This window comes from Camelus ferus, chromosome 2 (assembly GCF_009834535.1).
Source record: "Camelus ferus isolate YT-003-E chromosome 2, BCGSAC_Cfer_1.0, whole genome shotgun sequence".
NCBI classification, from domain to species: Eukaryota; Metazoa; Chordata; class Mammalia; order Artiodactyla; family Camelidae; genus Camelus; species Camelus ferus.
The window spans coordinates 10,369,152-10,388,378 of record NC_045697.1 but is presented as its reverse complement, the minus strand read 5'-3'; the positions used below and the strand labels follow the sequence as shown (position 1 = coordinate 10,388,378).

Sequence of the window (19,227 nt, the reverse complement as noted above, 5' to 3'; positions counted from 1 at the left end):
GCCAATGATGAGTGGATGGTGTTTGTTTTCAGGAAATAATGACCACATAAGCTAATATATATCGAGCTGTTACTATGTACCAAGCACTCTACAAGCATAATTTTCATTTCCTTTTCACACATCCTTCCAAGCTCGGCTTATCGCCCCCACTACAGGTGAGTACATTCAGGGACCCGAAGTCACTTGTCAGACGTCACAGTCTCCCTTCTAGATGGATGCAAAATCCTAGAGACAATCAGTTTAGAGAGCTAAGATTAACAGAACTCCACGTGGAGGGCCAAGTCCTCAACGTCCACAGTAATGATAGCTGTGACCTGATTGCCTGGCAGACATGTGACAAGTGTAGGAGGCCAGTGAAAGTAGGTTCGGAGGGTTCTATAATATTTAATTTTAATTTTAATCCCCCCCCATTTTAAAGTTTATAACCAAAACCTGCACTTTCCTGTCCAGCCCCTCCCTAATTCAAGTTCATTTTCCAGAAATAAGCCTTTTAAATTCTTTCAACAGTTTTTCCCCCCTGGTATTTACTTCCACATTTCCAAATAATATTGCCTATATGCTGTTTCTTGATGTTTGCATCTTGGATAATATTATTTGACTTCCCACTATGGAAAAGAAAACTTTTTCTTTAACCCCACACATCCTCAAAAGACATCCTTCTGTATTCTTTGTTGTCCAAGTGGTTTTATCAAAAGCTTTAAATCAATAATCAGCATTTACATTATTATGACTTGTGCATATTATTCATGGATGAGCTTAGAGTATTCTGTGATTATGTTTCCTTCCTTGCGAATTTCGCGCTTACCTTAGAGGTAACAATTTTCTCCCTTTCCCTCACTTCCATCCCTGGCTTATTTGTTTGTTTGCTTGGGATTATATGTACACTTATAATTATGGTCAAATTCTCTGCAAGACATATAAATCTCTCAGTGCATTTAAAGCATCAGTCAATATTTCAGGAGGTGTGGTGTATGTGATTCCTCTCTCTCTCTCTTTGGTTTCTTGGAAACACTCTTTTGTGTCCAATTTACTGTCACAGTCTGAGCTTACTGCTCTCTTGACTTGCTGCATAGCTGTCTTGCAGGAGCCCAGGAAAACGCCCCTTCTTGTCTCCCCTGGGCTGATGCCCTGTTTCCTAGATCCCATGTCTTCCTCTTTCTTGTTTTATGGAGCACATCTTCCAATATCTTCTTGAGAAGATGCCATAGGGGCTAAATTTTTTGAGATTTACATAATAACACAAAACATCATTATTCTACCCTCACATTCAATTGAGAGTTTGGTTGGAGAGAATTTTAAGTTGAAAATCATTTTCTCTCAAAAATTTGAAGGCAGGGCTCCATTGTTTTCTGATTACTATGATACTGTTGAAAAATCTAAAGGCATTTTTGTGATCTTGTTTATTTGACCTGTTTCTTCTCTCTGGAAGTTTTTAGGACAAACCTCAAGAGTATGAAATTTCAGAGATGAACATAAGGGTGAGTAGTTTTCATTCATTGTGCTGACAGCTCTAGAAAGGATGTTTCCAAGAAACAAAAAAGAGAGTGAAAGATGTCACACCCATACCACCTGAAGTATTGATTGATGCTTTTGAATGCATTGAGAGATTTGTATGTCTTGTAGAGAATTTGACCATAATCATAAATGTAGGTAGAATACCAATCAAACAAATAAGGTGGAGGTCAGGGAGAGGAAGACAATTATTATCTCTAAATTAAGCAGGAAGTTTACAAGAAAAAAAAAATGTAACCATGGAATACTCTAAGCCAGCCATGAATAATATTCACAAGTCATAATAATGTAAATGCTGATTACTGCTTTAAAGCTTGTGTCCAGAAAATAGAAAGAACTCAACAACTCCAAAATAAGAAAAACCCAAATTTTAAAATGGGCAAAACAGTTGAGCAGATAACTCACCAAAGGAGATATTCCACTACTAAGTATTTACCAAAGAAAAAATGAAAATGTGTTTACCCAAAGCTTTATCCACGAAATGTTCAGAGCAGTTTAATTCGCAATAGCCCCTAAACAATGCAAACGCCCAACATGAGAAGAATAAACGAACTATGATATGGTCTACAATGAAATACTACTAAGCAATCCAAAGAACAAGCTACAGATATACTGAAGAATCTAAAAAATACACACACTGAGTGAAAGAAGCTAAATAGAAGAGATACACAGTTTATCACTCCCCATATACGAGGTTCTAGAAGAAGAAATAGGATGCTGACATACAGAGTTGGCAGGAAAGAGATTTCAGAAGGAACCAACTGCCTAAGCAAAGGCAGAATAATGGGAAAGCCTGGGGCATCTCCTGAAAAAGGTAAAATTTTAATTTGACTGGTAAATAGGGTGCAGGTTGACACTTGACAAAAACAAAAAAAAAAAAAAAACAAAAAAACAAAAAAACAAAAAAACAACTAGGGCCCTGTCTTAACCTTGGACACAATACTGATTTGGACTTTTTTCTCTTGAACGTCAAGTGCTTTCAATAATTCCTGAACTTCCTTGTTCAAATTTTGTCTTGTTGGTGGGTTGGAATTTTGAGTTGTTAAGGGATGAAGCAAGAAGGATCGTGAATTTGAAGGTCTTAGAACAGGTTTCATAGTGTCCTCTCAATAAATATTTTAAATACTTAGCATCATCTTCTTTGCTTCTTGTGTTTATTTTCTGTTGTGGTAAGCTGAGTCCTGGCCCCAAAGCTGTCCGTGTCCTAGTCCCCTGAAACCTGTGAATATATTATGTTACACAGTAAGAGGGACTTTGCAAATGTGATTAAGTTAAGGATCTTGAGATGAAGGGATTATAATGGGTTGTCTGGATGGGCCCCAATATAATCATATGTGAAGGCAATCACATAGAGAAGTGATCATACAGAGAATGCAGTGTGATGTTGGGAGCAGAGAGATATTTGAAAGTGCTTTGCTGCTGGCTTTGAAGACACAGGAAGGGACCAGGAGACAGGGAATGCAGGCAGACTCTACAAGCTGGAAAAAGTAAGGAAACAGATTCTTCCCTAGAGGCTCCAGAAGGAACAAACTCTGCGGATACCCTGACTTTAGTCCAGGGAGACTATCATTGGACTTCTGATCTTCAAAAGATAATAATTTCATGTTGTTTTAAGCCAATAATTTTGTAGTGGTTTGTTACAGCAGCAAAAGTGGGGGTGGGTGGGGTATAGCTCAGTGGTAGAGCGCACGACCAGCATGCATGAGGTCCTGGGTTCCATCCCCAGGGCCTCCGTCAAAAGTAATAAAATGAAAAAATTTTCAAAAGCAATAGGAAATGAGCACAAATTTCGGTATCTGGAAGTATCCCTCTTTCTGCCTCCCTTTTTCCTTCAGACTGAGGTTCGGACATCACTAGCACAGGACTGTTACTCTTGGTTAATCTGGGCCAGAGTCGGCAAGGAGTGTGCCCCAAAGAAGAAGCGAGACTGAAGAACAGGCGAGGTGAGCTCAGCCATCAGAAGAAAGACATTTTTCTGGTTCCAAACTATGACAACTCTACTGTAAGAAATATTAAAAATATTAAAGTGGTTTGGAAGTGGGTAATGGGTTGAAGAGAAGCTGGAAGAATTTTGAGGAACATGATAGAAAAATCCTAGATTGCCTTTAATAAACTGTTTGTAGAAATATGGGTGCTAAAGATGCTTCTGGTGAGGTCCTGGAGGGAAGTGAAGAGCTTAATAGAGAAAACCTGTATGGTCTTAATACCGAAATAATAAACACTGCTTGTAGAAAAGTGGATTTTAAAAGCATTGTTAGTGAGGGTTCAGAAGGAAATGAGAAACGTTTTTGGAAACTGGAGGAAAGGGGATTCTGTTATATAATGGTAGAAAGCTTAGATTGTGTCCCATAATTATATAGAAAACAGGACATACAAGTAATAAACTTGGATATTTGGTTGAGATTTCCAAGCCAAATACTGAAGATGTGACCTGGTTTATTCTTGTTGCTAAAAGTGAAATGTAATGGAAAGAACTGTTACAAAAAGGAACTGGAATTTGATGATCTGGGAAATTGTCAACCTACCCAGATTGCAGAAGATGCTTAATTTAACAGATCCACTGTCAGGGAAGCATGCTCTGGAGAATAAGTCAGTGATGTGGTTACAATATTTTCTTAATTAGAAAAAATTTTAATTGTGGTAAAGTATACATAAAAGTTATTATCTTAAGTATTTTTAAGTGTGGATAGACTTCTGCTAGCACTTGGGAAGTACAACAGTTTAGAGCATTCAAGTATACAGAGGGCTCTTTGAAGGGGCGTGTGACTTAGGGGTCCTGTCAGCCACCTCAGAACCAAAAACAGAGATGAGATTATTCAGCAAAGATCTGTAGAGGAGCATCTTTTCTAATGGAGTGAATCCCTGTGATCCGCAGAGTTTTGAGAATGCTATACCAACAAAGACATTGTCAAGTTGGACTAAATGTGACTGAGGACAAAAACGAAAAGGCTGTCAGACTCACAAAATTCTACAGGCAGAGAACAGGCTGATGAAAACTACTGACATGTGCTACTTTTTATGGAAAAGGATGACCCCAAGGGTGGAGCCGCAGCTCCAGAGAGTGGAGTCAGCGGTCCAGAGGGCAGAGGCATGAGCCACATGAGAATTATGCAATGGAATTTGCCTAGGTAGGCTTTGAAAGTGATTTGCTGGTGACTCTTTCATTTTCTCCCTTCTTGGACGGGAATGGAGCTGTTACCCTATGCCTGTCCCACCGCTGTAATTTAGGAGCACAGACATGCTTTCTAGTTTCACAGGTTCACAGAGGACTTTGCCCCAGGGTCTTTGCATCCATAGGGTAATTTAGATGATTAGATATGAGATTTGAGACCCTTGAGTTGAGGCTCAGATGAGATTTTGGACTTGAGTTAGTGCTGTAATGGCTGCGATTTTGTGGGGCCTTGGAATGGGCAAAGGTATTTCTCATGTGGGATGTATAAGAGTCTTTGAGGACTGGGGGTAGACTGTGATAGACTGAATAATGGTACCCACTGAAGATGGCCAAGTCTCAATCCCTGGAACCTGTGACTACATTGCCATACATGGTAAAAAGGATTTTGCAGAAGTGACATACACTGTTAGAAAGACACAAGACCTTTGGGTCAGAGATAAAATTTATTACTCATAGCAGAAAAAAAAAAAAGAAAAAGAAAAAGAAAAAGTCACCCAGATCAGCCTTGTGATTTGGTCCCCCCACACCCCAATTCCCACAGACATTACCTCTGCACGCAGTGGTCATGCCCCCGGGGACTCTGTATTTATGGGGCTGCTGGTCCATCTTCTCATCCTTCCCTACAGAGAGATCACTCATTACTCCTGGAATGCAAGCAAATATCTCCAGTGAGGGAAGGAGACTGCTTTATCTTTACTTCCCTGGGATGTTTTTAGGAACAATGTCTAGTTTACCATCCTGGGATGTCTCCTTATACGAACGTCCTTAACTTGGAAGCAAATACTTCCATTCAGAGGATCTAGACTGGGCAGAAATGTAAGCTATTCATGGAGAATTGTCTTCCAACACTTTAAGAATCAAAAAGTGTGTGTGTGTGTGAGGGGAATCTACTACCTTTAAACAAAAAATCTGAAAAATCAAACATTACAAGGCTGACCTTGAACACTGAAAGGCTAACCTATATGATTTTAGAGAAAGACCACGCCAAAAGAAACGTTACCCAGTGGAGTCAGGAAATACGTAAAGAGAGGCAGACGTTGAAATAGTTTGTGGAAGACAAATTAAGCATATAAGTTGCTTAATTTCCAGCAATAGTGTGAGGAAGCAACCTCAATCAGTGCTGTTCTGGGATGCTTATAGAGATTTTAAATGTAAAAAGAGAAAAGAAATTTGCCATACATTTAACAATTGTTCCTGGGAATATGACCTCATGTTACAGGTGTTAAGATATCATTGATTCACTGGTTCTTCACCAAATGTAAACTGAATATCCACTTAATATGTATCAGGCAAGGTGGACATGATCTTTGCTTCTCTGGAGCGTTCATCCCAGGGTGGCAGACTGACAGAACTAGTAATGAAAGAAATACAAACATAATAAATTACATACTACCGAGGGGTGGATATAGCTCAGTGGTAGAGTGCGTGCTTAGCATGCACAAGGTCCTGGATTCAATCCCCAGTAACTCCACTGAAATAAATGAATAAATAAACCTAATTACCTTCCCCAAGAAATATTAAAAAAAGTAAGTTACAAATTACCAAGAAAACAAAGAAATAAAAGAATAATGAAGGATGTACCCAAACTACGGTCCTTAGGCGAGATCTCTTTAAAGAGGTAACATTTAGTTCAATCTATTCTCAAAACAGAAGTCAGAGTGAGTTTTTAAAAACCTAATTCACATCCTGTGTCTCCTCTGCAGGACCCTTCCATTGCTCTCCATTCCACTGACAAAACCTCACAGGCCTTATAATGGTCTAGAGCCCTTCACGATGTGGTCCCCAAATAGTTCCCCAACCTCCTTTCTTATTACTCTCTAAAACACTTATTACCTTCTAAATATTATAAAGCTTATCTATCATGTTTACTGTCTCTCGCTCTCCTTGCCAGAACATAAGCCCCACTAGAGAATGATCTGTTTCCTTCACTTTGTATCCTAAATGTCTCTAGAACAGTTCCTGAGCTCTAATAGAAGTTCATTAAATTTTTGTTCAATGAACATAAAAGTACATTATGATTTTATTCATACTCAAATATAGCAAAAACAAAAACAAAAAGTTATCACATACAATGCTGTATTAACAATTAAATACAACACAGAAAATATCAGAAAATAAGAAATGCAAAAACAAAAGCCAGGTAAGATTTATGTAACGTGATGGGTGTGCTTGCCTCTTGATAAGTTCATCCCAGTCTGGAACACAGGAGGATAACGCTACCCGCATGTCGGCTGCGCCATTCAGTCCATTCCTTTCCTTTGTCTTTAACTGGGTTAAGACTGAAAACCCCAGTTCACACAAACTAGTTGTTGTGAATGGTAATAATAGCAAGATGCTCTTTCTACTTAGCAAAGGAAAGTCTTCCTTTATCTTAATCCAGAAAGCTGGTAAACTTGATGTCTCATAATCATTCTTCAGTGCATATGAAGGACTGAGCTGCAATAATTCATTCTCTTCTTCAGGCAACAAGTTTAACTCAATTATTGATTCTGGGTTTTGGAAAGCAAATGGATCTTTTACCCAACAGTTTTCTCTTAATGTTTCAAATTTCTCTTCTGGGAAGAAATGATTAAAAGTTTGAGACAGAGAAGTGAGATGCAACAACATCTCTAATTTTATTTCTTCCAAAATGTGTCCGTTAATAATATTCTCTTCAATGTGCTGCAAAAGTCTTGGAAACATGTAGTAGCTAGGATGATGGCTCTTAAGCCTTGCTTGCCACAACAGTAATGTCTTTCAGAATCCTTGGATACGTTCGACATGGTGGAAAATATCACTGTTTTTGCCTGCAGTTTTAAACTTAGTTCATTCAGAATGCCAAAAATATCAGTTAAATATGCCAGTTTCATTACCCAAATATCATCTTCAAAAATAATTGCCAAATGAGATTGATTTTCAATGAGAAACACGTGGGTCTCATTCCTGAGTTCGTAAACCCTGCTTAGTATTCTCCCTTGAGATAACCAGCGAGCTTTGGCATGATACAGCAAGTGCGAACGATTAGCGCCAATCTCGAAACAAAATATTTCAAGAAGTCGGCTATTCAGTGAACTTCCTTTAATAAAATTAACAACTTTCACTGCATTTTTCAATACTTCCATGAGATTCTGTGGAATTTCTCTGGATGCTAAAGCTTCACGATGTATAAAACAGTGATTCCACACAGTGCTATTATTAGTGACTTCTAGCAATTTCTTAATTACTCTGCTCTGTTTTCCAGTTACGTTTGCTGTTCCGTCACTTGTAATTCCTTTGCAGTTTCTCCAGTTTAATTTATATTGACCAACAATGCACTTTTCTAATTCTGTAAAAATATCTAATCCACTTAGATGTGAGGTTAAATTTAAACAACACAAAAAATCCTCCATAAAATCATCTTCCCACACGTATCTGACATAGACTAAAAGTGTCGTGCAGCTTCCAATATCAGTGCTTTCATCAAGCTGGACTGCAAAATCTATACCAGACTGTAACCGAGTAATAAGCATTGTTTCCAAATGTTCTGCAATCGTACATATTCGAAGAGATACTGTGTGGTCACTAGGTATAGTTTTTAATTTATTGGCTGATCTATCATCAAAAATTATACGCACCATATCCAGACATGCTGGAAGAATAATTTTTTCAGCAGCTGTGTGAGACATTTTCTCTTTTGCCACCCGATATGCAACTAAATATGATAATAATAAGGCTTTCTGACTGACAGCAGTGGGACAACTAAGAAATGGTGTTGACAACTTCACATCTTTTTTCTTTCTTTGAAAATATTCAAGAGGCTTATCAAGAAGTTCAGCATGCTGGGTTTCTAAGTGTCTTTTTAATTTCAAAGGTTTAAGCTTTCATTTGCAAGAATGTTATTACAAATAACACCCTGAGGTCTGTCATTTTCAAAAGATTTTTCACGTTTGATAAAACCATGCTTTAAATAATCTTCATTATAACATTTTGCACTTATTTTTTTCTTTCTGAAATGTGGCTCAAACAAAGTTGATGTTTGCAGAGTAGAGTCGATATTTTTCTCAGTATGGTCTCTATTCACACTTGCAGGCCCAACAGTTGAACTTGAATATGCTTCTGTATATTTCGCTTCATTACTCCTCTTTCTTTTAAAAAAGAAATGATCCATTTTAAAAGCAATTTTGAAAAAATGTTTTAATTGCCACTAACTCAAATTTTATTTATTTATTTATTTATAGCCTGGATAACATCTTTCTAAGAAATGCAGTTTACAACTGAATCTCAGTTGAACATCTCAGACTTTCATCCGGTTGCAAGTCATGGTGATAAAAAACTAGACTGCACATTGACCTTGTTATTATGAAAACCAAACAAGACATCGGTGGACCAACGACTGAAAAAAACATTTCTTGGGCATCCTATCACCTTGACCAAATCTTTCCTCATAGTGGAACTGACCTTAGTATTCCTTGCAATGTGCACAATTCTGGCAAAGGATTCATGCAGAGAATATTCATTCTGATATTTTATATTTTATTTTGTCTCAACAAAATGTTCGTCGTGACTCACAAAATTGATCACATGACCTACTAAATGGGTCACACACATAATGTGAAGAACACTCATACAGACATGTTTTCCTCTGTTGTGTTGGTAGCTTGACTATGTCTGTTTGATGATCAAAGAAACCAGCTGACTTGCAAAACTGTTGGCTGCTACAGGAAGTTTCTTGAAGTGGAAGGTATATATATCTCAGATTTTCATCCCTGATACTTTTTGATGGGGAGTATTTTTAAGAGTGCCAGTTATAGTCTGATCTACAGAGGATCCAATGAGGTTTTCCATGGTTAGGTCAGCTATAAGGTTGGAGCTGGTGACATATTTTTTAAATTTTCTTGGAATGCATCCTTGACCTGGGAATAAGACTAGAGATATGACATTAAGCATGACAACACAGAGCAATATTATTGCCAGCTTTAGAGGCTTTTACAATATCCAAGGTCATGGGTGCTGAAGCAAAAAGCCTGCAGCGTCCTCAACACCACGTCATATAGGCTTAGGCCTGTTTCTCTAAGCCAAACCCTGCCGGAGTCCCGTTCCAGCAGGTCCAGGAGCACCCAGGGATGGACGGCGTCGGCGAAAGAGGGACAGAGCCAGTCAAAGTTTGATCACCATGCAGGCAGCTCTACAAGGCTTTCTTTATTTGTGGTATTTATACAATTTTATCAGACAGGTGATTTCACATTGTGGCCAAGTTGACTCTTACACCTTCATTGTTTACATTGTTGACCTATTTTCCATACCCGGATGTGGTCATGGGCCTTTTTCGACTTGGCTGAACGTCATCACCCTTATGATTTCTTAAATTTTCCTCCTAGCCCTCTACCTAGTTAATCATTAACTTTCAACCTATTTTCAATTCTATTTAACTGAAGACTATTTCATAAAAACAAGCACAAAAAGAAAAGGTCACAAAGGTCCCAGCCAACTGGCGCCTGGAACCCAAACAGTGGGCTGATTATTGTTCTTATTACGTACAAGGAAAGCTATAGATATCTATCTTATGTTTTTTACAGAGCTGGCGGCACACACTGTCTTTAAGGCTTAAGGCATGACACACCATGGGAGCGCTGATGTTTTGATTTGTTCCCAAGTACTTAATGTGCCCTGCACACTCATCATCATAGCCCCTATTATTTCCCCAGGTTGAGAATCATCCTGTACAGTTTTCAAAAAGCCCATGTATCCCAAAGATATCCCCAATCCAATTATAGGCACTATGAACAACAGAAGGAAATGCTAGTATTTTCCAGAGTGGCGACTGCTTTGCCATCCGCACGACCATTTTGCCCCAACTTTGTCAAGGGGCATCGACATTGGTGGAATGGCTCCCGGCAAAACCCCTTCGGCCAAGATTGGCAGATAGAAAAAATGATGTCAGTCAGACCCAGAAGTCAGCTTCAGGAGTTGTAAAGTACGCTGACAAAACTAAATCCAGCACACCACGGAGAAGCACGGCTCACTCGCTCTATGTACTTCCTCAAGTTTGGCCATGCCCCTCGTGGAAGTACTCACTGCACTGCTCTCTGAACCTGTCAGCATAACACACAGCGCTTCCTTACAAACCTCTCCATCAAGTCATGCCGTTTGTGAGAGGAGACAGGTCTTACATTTACCGTAGTGTTTATTAGAAATTAAAGGTCTTAACGATGTCAATACTTTTATTAGGACTACTTGCGCTAACTGTATTTCTTTGTTTTCTGTATTCTTGATGCTCTGGCATCTGAGTTCTCACTAAACAGAGAGGGACTGTTCCTTCCAAGGTTAGCTAATTCCTAAGGGCAAACAACTTGACTGATAGTAAACACAGCCCAGGAACACAGTGTTCAAACCACAGGTATTCCCCTGCCCTGGTCACCCCGGGGCCAGGCACCAGGTAACTAGGGACAGCCCCCATGCCCCGAAGCCCAGTAAAATTATTCAAAAAGCCAATCTGAAACCTGTTTGCTGGGTCTGGCCAATTCTCTCCCCAGAAAACCCAGATACAGGCTTTTCCACAGTTCCCCTTCCGCTCCCTCTCCCTCCTGCCCAATCTTGGGGCTCCCCAGCGTGCCCCCCGTCCTCCGCTGTGTGGCGTGGCAATGGCATGCTCTTCCTTCTGTATCTAAGGGTAAGTATAAAAACCACCTGCTTCATGAGAGCCATTTCTGTGTCTGTGTGTATTATCACACCTGATTAAAACAAATCCTGGGTAAACCATTTTTATTTTGTTATTGCTCTGGTTACAAAGTTGTACAGTTTGGCCCTAATCCTATTTTCCCCATAAGGTCTGTTATTTTTTAGAACAAATTTTGCCTTCCATGGGTTCTTCTAGGAAGTCAGTGTTGAAGCTGAAACACCCATATCTTGAGATTACTTTTATTACTTGCCTGGCGCATAAATTCCCCCAATCACTTGATAAGAAGATTGGAATCCCTCAGTTTTGGGGACATATTAAATATTTTTCATTCTAGCTATCACCCATCCTTCCTCCATGAGTGAACAGAGTACAGTACATAAATAAGTATGGGTTTCGGTAATACCAGGCAGTACTCAAAACTGTGCTACAAATTATCTGCGTGCCATCAGTTTTCATCAGCCTGTCACCACTGTATTTATGTGGAGGCTAGTCTTTTAATAATAAAGACAGCCTTTGAAAGAGCCATCATAGGGCATAGTGACATTGAAACAAGAAAGATGTTGCCAGAGGGAGGAAGCCATAGCCTTGGTGAGATTGTTCCTTGAGACTTCATTAATTATATTTATATGGGCTTTACTCTTAACTGTAAACTTGAAGGAGACTTACAGTATGCCATGTATAATGCATTTTTTAATTTAATAAACTTTTTAAAAGAACTTAGGTTCATAGCAAAATTGAGCAAAAGGTAGAGGTTTCCCATATATATCCTGCCCCTACATATGCATGGTCTTCTCTGTTATCAACACCTTCCACCAAAGTGGTACATTTGTTACAACTGATAAACCTACACTGACACCTCATAATCAAAATTTGTATTAGGATTCACTCTTGGTGTTGTACATTCTATGGGTTTTGACAAGTGTATAATGACATGTATCCATCATCATGGTATCAGAATATTTTCACTCCCCTAAAAATCCTTTGCTCTGCCTAGTCATCCCTGCCTTCCTCCATCCCCCCAATCTCTGGCAGTCATTGATTTTTTTTTTTTAAATCAGCTCAGCTCGTTTTGCCTTTTCCAGAATGTCATACTGTTGGAATTACATAGTATACAGATTTTTCAGATTGGATTCTTTTACTTAGTAACATGCATTTAAGGTTCCTCCATGTATTTTCATGGCTTGATAGCTCATTTCTTTTTAGCAATGAAAAATATTTCATTGTCTGACTATAACACAGTTTATCCATTCATCTATTGAAAGACACCTTGGTTGCTTCCAAATTTTGGCAATTATGAATAAAGCTGCTATAAACATTGGTTGCAGGTTTTTGTGTGGACAAAAGTTTTCAACTCCTTTGGGTAAATACTAAGGCCCCTGATTGCTATATTGTATGTACATTACATTTTTACCGAGGATCCTTGCAAAGTTTGTGTATCTTTTTGTTATTAGAGCTTGCCAAAACCATGCACACACATTATGCTTTCTAGACATAGCATAGATGTTGCTCGAGTTTTTTTTTTTTTTTTTTTTTTTTTTTTTGCAACGGTGCCAACTTTTGTTAATGTAATTCATTCACACTGACAGGCTTCAAATAATGCCAAAAGGACTGCACTTAGATTTTACGAGTTGTGACAGCCTTACTCTGGTAATGAGTTACCCTGTTGGTATCTCTGATAAGAACTGTCAGAAAACAGAACCAAGTCAGAACTGGGGGTATACACCTGAATAGTCAGGGATAAAGGTGGCTGGTGAGATGGATTATTCAATTTAGCACAATTCAGTGAGAAAGAATAATGTGGGAAACTGTCAAGATAATATTTTCCTATCTGGTTAGTTTGGCATTGACAAATGTTAAATGTTAAATTTAAGGGCAGAAACTTTATTTGAAACTCTAAAAGCTTTAAAGCGCATCCCAGAGCAATGTTGCTGGAATGCAGATTCAGGGATGTGCCAGCAGGTGCCAACTGAGAAAACTACCACTACAGGGAGAAGGATTAAGTTGTAGTATGCAAGAGAGCAAAATACATCACCCTGTTTCTAGACTAGCAATCTCTTGGCGTAGTTTTCTGTCTAGTAATATAAAGGGCTGGTCATCAGGAAGAGCTAAAAATAGGGGCAGAGGTCAGGGTTTATTCATTAGGGTGGTGTCATTTTTAGGTGTTGGTTGCCTTAGGAGGGGCTTAAAAATATCAACTTATCATAAATTCTTAAACTATGATCAGTTGCTAGAGAGCGACTGTACATAGTACGTGGTTATACTTTAAAAGTGTGCATATGGGAGAGAATTCTGGGTCTGGTGCCTTTGACTTAATCTTTATTAGATGTTTCCTTAAAAGATGACATGTTCTAAGTATTTCAAGGTGGTCTGAGAAAGAGGCAATGCTTTTCTTTGGAGGTCTTCTTATGGCCTGTCTGCCAAAGTTGTTAGTAGGACTAAAGAGTTAATGGCAGATTCCTCTGGGATGTCAGAGCATGGTGGACAGTGTCAGTGTATTAAACCAGAACTAACTTGCTGGAAAAGCAACTGCACATAGATCTTTTCAATGAATCAGAAGAGTTGGAGGGCAATTCACAATAGACTTGAAGCAATCTGACTCACATATAACTGCTCTTAATAAGTGAAAGAGAACATTTATTGATTCTTCCTGTCATAGTTAAGGATGCTCATTTGTTTTTAATGCTTTTCCCCCACAAGAGATCTCAAACCACTACAATTTTATCCTATATGCCTCCTCTCTCCAGATGTTTTATGGATATTCACCTGTGTAGCTAAAGAAAGATGGCGTTAGACAAAACATGCTGCAAAGTCTTTTGTTTGCCCTCTTTTCATTACCTTTGTCTCTGAAACGTGCCTTACTGGGAAGTCACAGGAGTTTGGGAGTAGGTTCAAACCTGAGGTTTTTGGTCTAAACGTAAGTTTTGGAACTTTAAACAGAGATATTCTCAATTAAAACTCAATGTAAATCAGGGCCTATACATACATTAACATGAGTAAGTACATGTGTAATTCCATAACCCAGGTGGGTTCTGCTGGGACAGAGCCCTTCTGGCCCAAACTTCACAAATCTATAGATGTGTGCACGGCTGCTTAAGATGTATGCATTAAGGTTGACTGCTGTGGATATATAACCACATTTCAGAGCAATAATGCTCTTTAATCAGCTGTGCATCTAGCTTAGCCTTTCTTTAGGAGAGAATTTCAATTAAGGTAACCAAGCACTTGTAGTTAAAAATTTCTTATATACCAAGGTGCATTAATATAGTCATGTGATATGGTTTCAGGTTAGTGACTTTCCATTAATGAATCTTTTTATCCACATGTTTCTAGAATAGTGTTTGTCATACGTTAATAAATGTATCTGAAAGATAAGAGAGAATGAATGACACCTGTAGTAAACTGTACCATGAACATTCTATTTTTATTAGTCAGTAAAAAATAAGTAACCAAACTATATTTGAACAATTTGGCTATATGTAAGACGAAGGTTAGTAAAACATATTCTTTAAAATTCGATCATCAACAAAGTCCTATTTCAAAATAAAATGCTTATAATGTTAAGCAGTAGAAATAATGGTCCTATAAAAACATAAATGTAAACTATATTTAGGTTTAGCTTATAAAGACTAACATTTAAATCTACCTGAAAATAAGAAATTCACATAAAAAATGGTATCTTATTTATATTACTATAGGTATGAAATACTATGTATTCTTTTAGGCAAAAACAATTCTTTAAATCATTCTGTTCTTTTATATTTTTACTATTCCCATTTCAATCCAATCTTTCTTGAGAGTTTATAATTGTCTATGCTTCAGATTGTTGTATTAAAAAAAGTTTTCTTAAAGGGCCTAGTCTCCCTCTCCTAAATCAGACAATTAACCTACAGTAATAGTGGACACAGTGTATTAGGAAAGATCTGGTAGACATCGGGATGAAAGCACAGGGAAGTCCTTTTCTAGCTGAAAGAGGGTGCAAGGTAGCAGCTAACTGGGAGTCTGAGTAAAAAATGTGGCCAGCTTGACAGAAGGTGTGAAACAGTTGTCTAGAAAAGTGACAAGTACTTTTCTAGACATGAATGGACTGGGATAATGTTTCAGGGTCTTGAGCAAGTCTGCATGATTGCCTTACATGCTTAATGCAATGATCATAGTTATGCTTGATAGGTGGTCTTTAATTCCCTGCCACATTCCCTCATTTTTACTTCTTAGACATATCTCCATGGTGCTATGAGTATTATCTTCTAAAAATACAGCTCTGATCAGTTCCTTATAACTGAAAAACCTCTAATGGCTCTGAGCTAGTGTTATCTACTCAAGATAATAGCCTTTAAATTCAAGCCTCATCCTATTTCTCTCAGTTTCTCCTTCATCCTCTATCTCCATGCAATTCTACATTTTAAGCTCTAAGACTGTGGAGGTTCTTGAAAAACCTCATGCACTTTCTGCTTTTGTTCTGACTGGTATTCTCTTTGCCTGAAATACTCTTTTTGCCTTCTTAAGTCATTTGACATCCTACTCATTCTTCATGTAGCATCTCAGATGCTACAGCATTCATCCATTCAACCAACATTCGTGTATTTACAACGTGTCAGGCACTGGGGACATAAAGCAAGAAAATGGATAAACAGTGATATATATTCCTATAAGGGAATACCTGTTCAGCTGTTACAATGAATGAACTAGAGTCACATAACCCTGAGAAATCTTACACTAAGTTAAAGAAAGCTGCCAAAGAATATACACATCTCTGGTTGTCAAAACTATGCAAAACAGCACTATATATGTAATCAAAGGTGCTTGAAGGGGAAGGTGGTTACCTTGGGGAAGGTGGTTACCTTGGGCAAGGGGGAACAGAATGGGATCGGGCGGAGAAGACAAAGGACTTCAATTATATAACTATTTCTCCTGTTAGGTGAATACACAAATGCTAGTTATATTTTTATTTCTACCTTTTGTCTGTCTAAAATATTCATTTTTTTAAAGGGATGGTTAAGGCTTGATTCCTTTCTGAAGGTCCTGCAAATCTGTCTCGTAACCAGTAACTTAAAATTACCTTCTATCTCTCGCTCTCTCCTTTGTTTCCTTGTCATTAGTACTTAGGCCTTCAGGTTCGGAACTTGCAGGAATGAGATTTAGGTAGATTAGAATGTAACCCTCTTCCCAGGAGATTCCTGACTGTTTCCTCAAGCCCTCTAGCGACCTAAATAGGCCTAAGAACCTCAGCCTGACCCTTTCAGCTGACACAGACTATATCTCCCCTCAGATCCTGGATCACAGCCCCTTCTCCGGGGAGACATCCTTTAGTTCCCTGAGCAGAACCGAAACGTGCCTCCCTCCAGCGAACCCCGGAATGCCTCCCTTTAGCGGACTTTGGTCCACTCCCACCAGAAGTTGCCTTTCTTCCTTCTCACCTCCAGCCCAGCGCCACAAACCTCGCCCCTCGCCTGCGGACCGGCGGTTCAGTTCCCCCCACCCCCCATTCCCTACACAACACCACTTCAGGCCTAACCCCAGCACCCACGGAAATCCCACGGCCAGCCGGGAAAGGGCCGACTCAGCCCTCTGCGCATGCGCGAAGCCGGGATCCGCCCCTGCCCCCGCGGCCATCTCGCGGTGTTTTCTTCTCCCGCGGGAGTTATTTGAACGCTCTGGCGGTAACGACGCCCTCCGCTGCCCGCTGAGGGGAGGCTGTGGAGACCCTGAGCGTGGTCGGCCCGGCCCGCCGCAGCTGAGCGCCGACAGGGTTCGTCCCGCATGTGTCCTGGCGCCATGGGGGCGGAAAAGAAGCTGCTGTTGATTAAGGAGGCCTTCCAGCTGGCGCAGCAGCCGCACCCGAACCGGGCTGAGCCGCACCTACCTCTCGGTGAGCGCGGCCCCGGGCCTCCGCTGCCGCCCCTTCCCGGCCCCGCTCGTGCACCCGGGAGCCCGCTCTAAATGTGTCACCTTTCTAAGAGGTTTATAGAGATTTTTGACATCTAGTATCATTTTACCTTGTTTACTTACTTGGAGAACCAAATTGTATTTAATAATCGCAATAGGCTCTTGTCTCCTTAGGTTAGCAATTCACCCATTTTTAACAAAAATATGCATTTCATTAAATAAATTTAAGAAATATATTAAATATATGTTTTCATTCCTGTCCTGTAATGAGTTTAACAAAACACATTTATTAGTAACAAACTAAGTCAGTGCAAAGAAGTTCATTTTTCTTACAAACCAACTATTTTTCAGGTCGATATACAGGTATTCTCTTTTCAAAATTTCACTTTACGCCACTTCGCTTTTAGAACACATGTGTATTAGTATCTGTTTTTGATAACAAGGAAATCTGAAGAGAATTTTCACTTTTACCAAAAAAGACGGAAAGCAAAAATACTTGGCACAGTGTTCAGTGGTTGTTTTGCAGGGAGCGGTCAGAGGCCATGCGCAGCCAGAGTGGCACCACCAAGTTCCTTCCTTGGAACCACGCTCAGCATCTAAGCACCAAGCTCCCAAAGCCTGGAACTGGGTCTGTGAGCATCGTGTTTCATCTTGATTCATTTTGTGCATCTGATGGCATGATGTGTCCAAAGTATCAGAAAAGCTTAACATAAAATGATGTAATTTTTAAATGTTTTGATCAGGGTGAAGGAAATGGACATTTTGTGAGTTTAACTTGCTTGGGACCACTATTTCCGTACAGAGAGAAAGACTCTTGAAAGCTGCCAAAGTTATTACTGCCTTCTGCTAGTAGCAAAGTGGTCTCTTGGTTGGCATTCAGCTACGGATAAAGTGGAAAGTTTATTGCTTAAGTGGATTGATGGGTGTACAAAGCATAGTATTCAAGTTATCTTATACTTAAGCAGAAATTGGTCAGTCTAACGAGCTGAAACAGAAAGCACTGGACTATGGTGATGAAAATGTTTTGAAAGTGGAATTTAAAGGTAGTCATGGGTGGTTTGATCAGTTTTTGAGGCAAGAGCAGCTTCATAGCTTAAAGGTTACTGGAGAGAGTGCTTCAGTTGATACTGAAGCTGCCAAAAAGCTGCCAGAAGAACTGAAGAAAATAATTACAGAAGGTGGTTATTTGTATAAGCAAATATAGGTGATGTTGAAGAGGTTTTGGCATCCCATAACCAAGAACTGACAGATGAAGAGCTGATGCAATTGCAAGAGGAAAGGATACTAATTAAATATTAATTGAAACTGAACATAGTAGTGAACAGCTCAAAAGTGAAGACCTCCAGGAACTGAACGCAACTCACTTGCATGAGACAGAGTTTCACTACAATTGACAATACTGCACTGGTTGCAGAAAAGTATGACTTTAATTTTGAAAGGACACTTAAGTTTAGGGCAGGTTTGCAGGATGTTTTGAGTGCCTGTGAAGAACTGTATGATAGAAAAAATACATGAGGCTAAGCAGTCAAGCATGCTGTCAAATTTCAAGCCTTCCACATCAGCCACCGCAAATGTCAAACCTCAGCCTTCAACACTGAGGCAAGCAGACAGAAGAACCTGTAGACCTTAGTGACTTGCCTGTGGTGATGGATTCACATGATGATGAGATGTTAATAGATCTCTATTCTACAGCCCTGTCTCCATACCTCCCATTACCACAACCTCCTGCAACTCAGCCTAACACATCACATCACCAGGTCTCAGCCTTCCAGTGTGCTCACTGTCCTCTCGATTCTGGTAAGTGAAACTGTTGTCGACCAAGGTTCTTGTCTTGCCGCAGAAAGAATTCAGAAACAAGACTCAGAGGTCAAGAAAGCAAAGCAAGAATGTATCAAGGGATAGACAAGTATGCGCTCAAGGAAAGAGCAGGCAGACCCAGGTGGGGAGCTGCTCTGAGTTTCCTTGGCAAGCTGGTTATATGGGTGTAAAATGAATGGGCAGAATGTTTATTGTCAGGGAGGAG

At 39.5% G+C, this 19,227-nt stretch overlaps 1 long non-coding RNA gene across 1 annotated transcript; it reads left to right on the top strand.

Annotated features, from left to right (window-relative positions):
• The first annotated feature begins 98 nt into the window (after positions 1-98).
• On the top strand, positions 99-12,503 carry LOC116668007. Its single transcript, XR_004325037.1, has 4 exons — positions 99-155; positions 1,430-1,478; positions 3,348-3,455; positions 8,881-12,503. It is a non-coding gene; the product is annotated as an uncharacterized LOC116668007 (long non-coding RNA).
• The last annotated feature ends 6,724 nt before the right edge of the window (positions 12,504-19,227 follow it).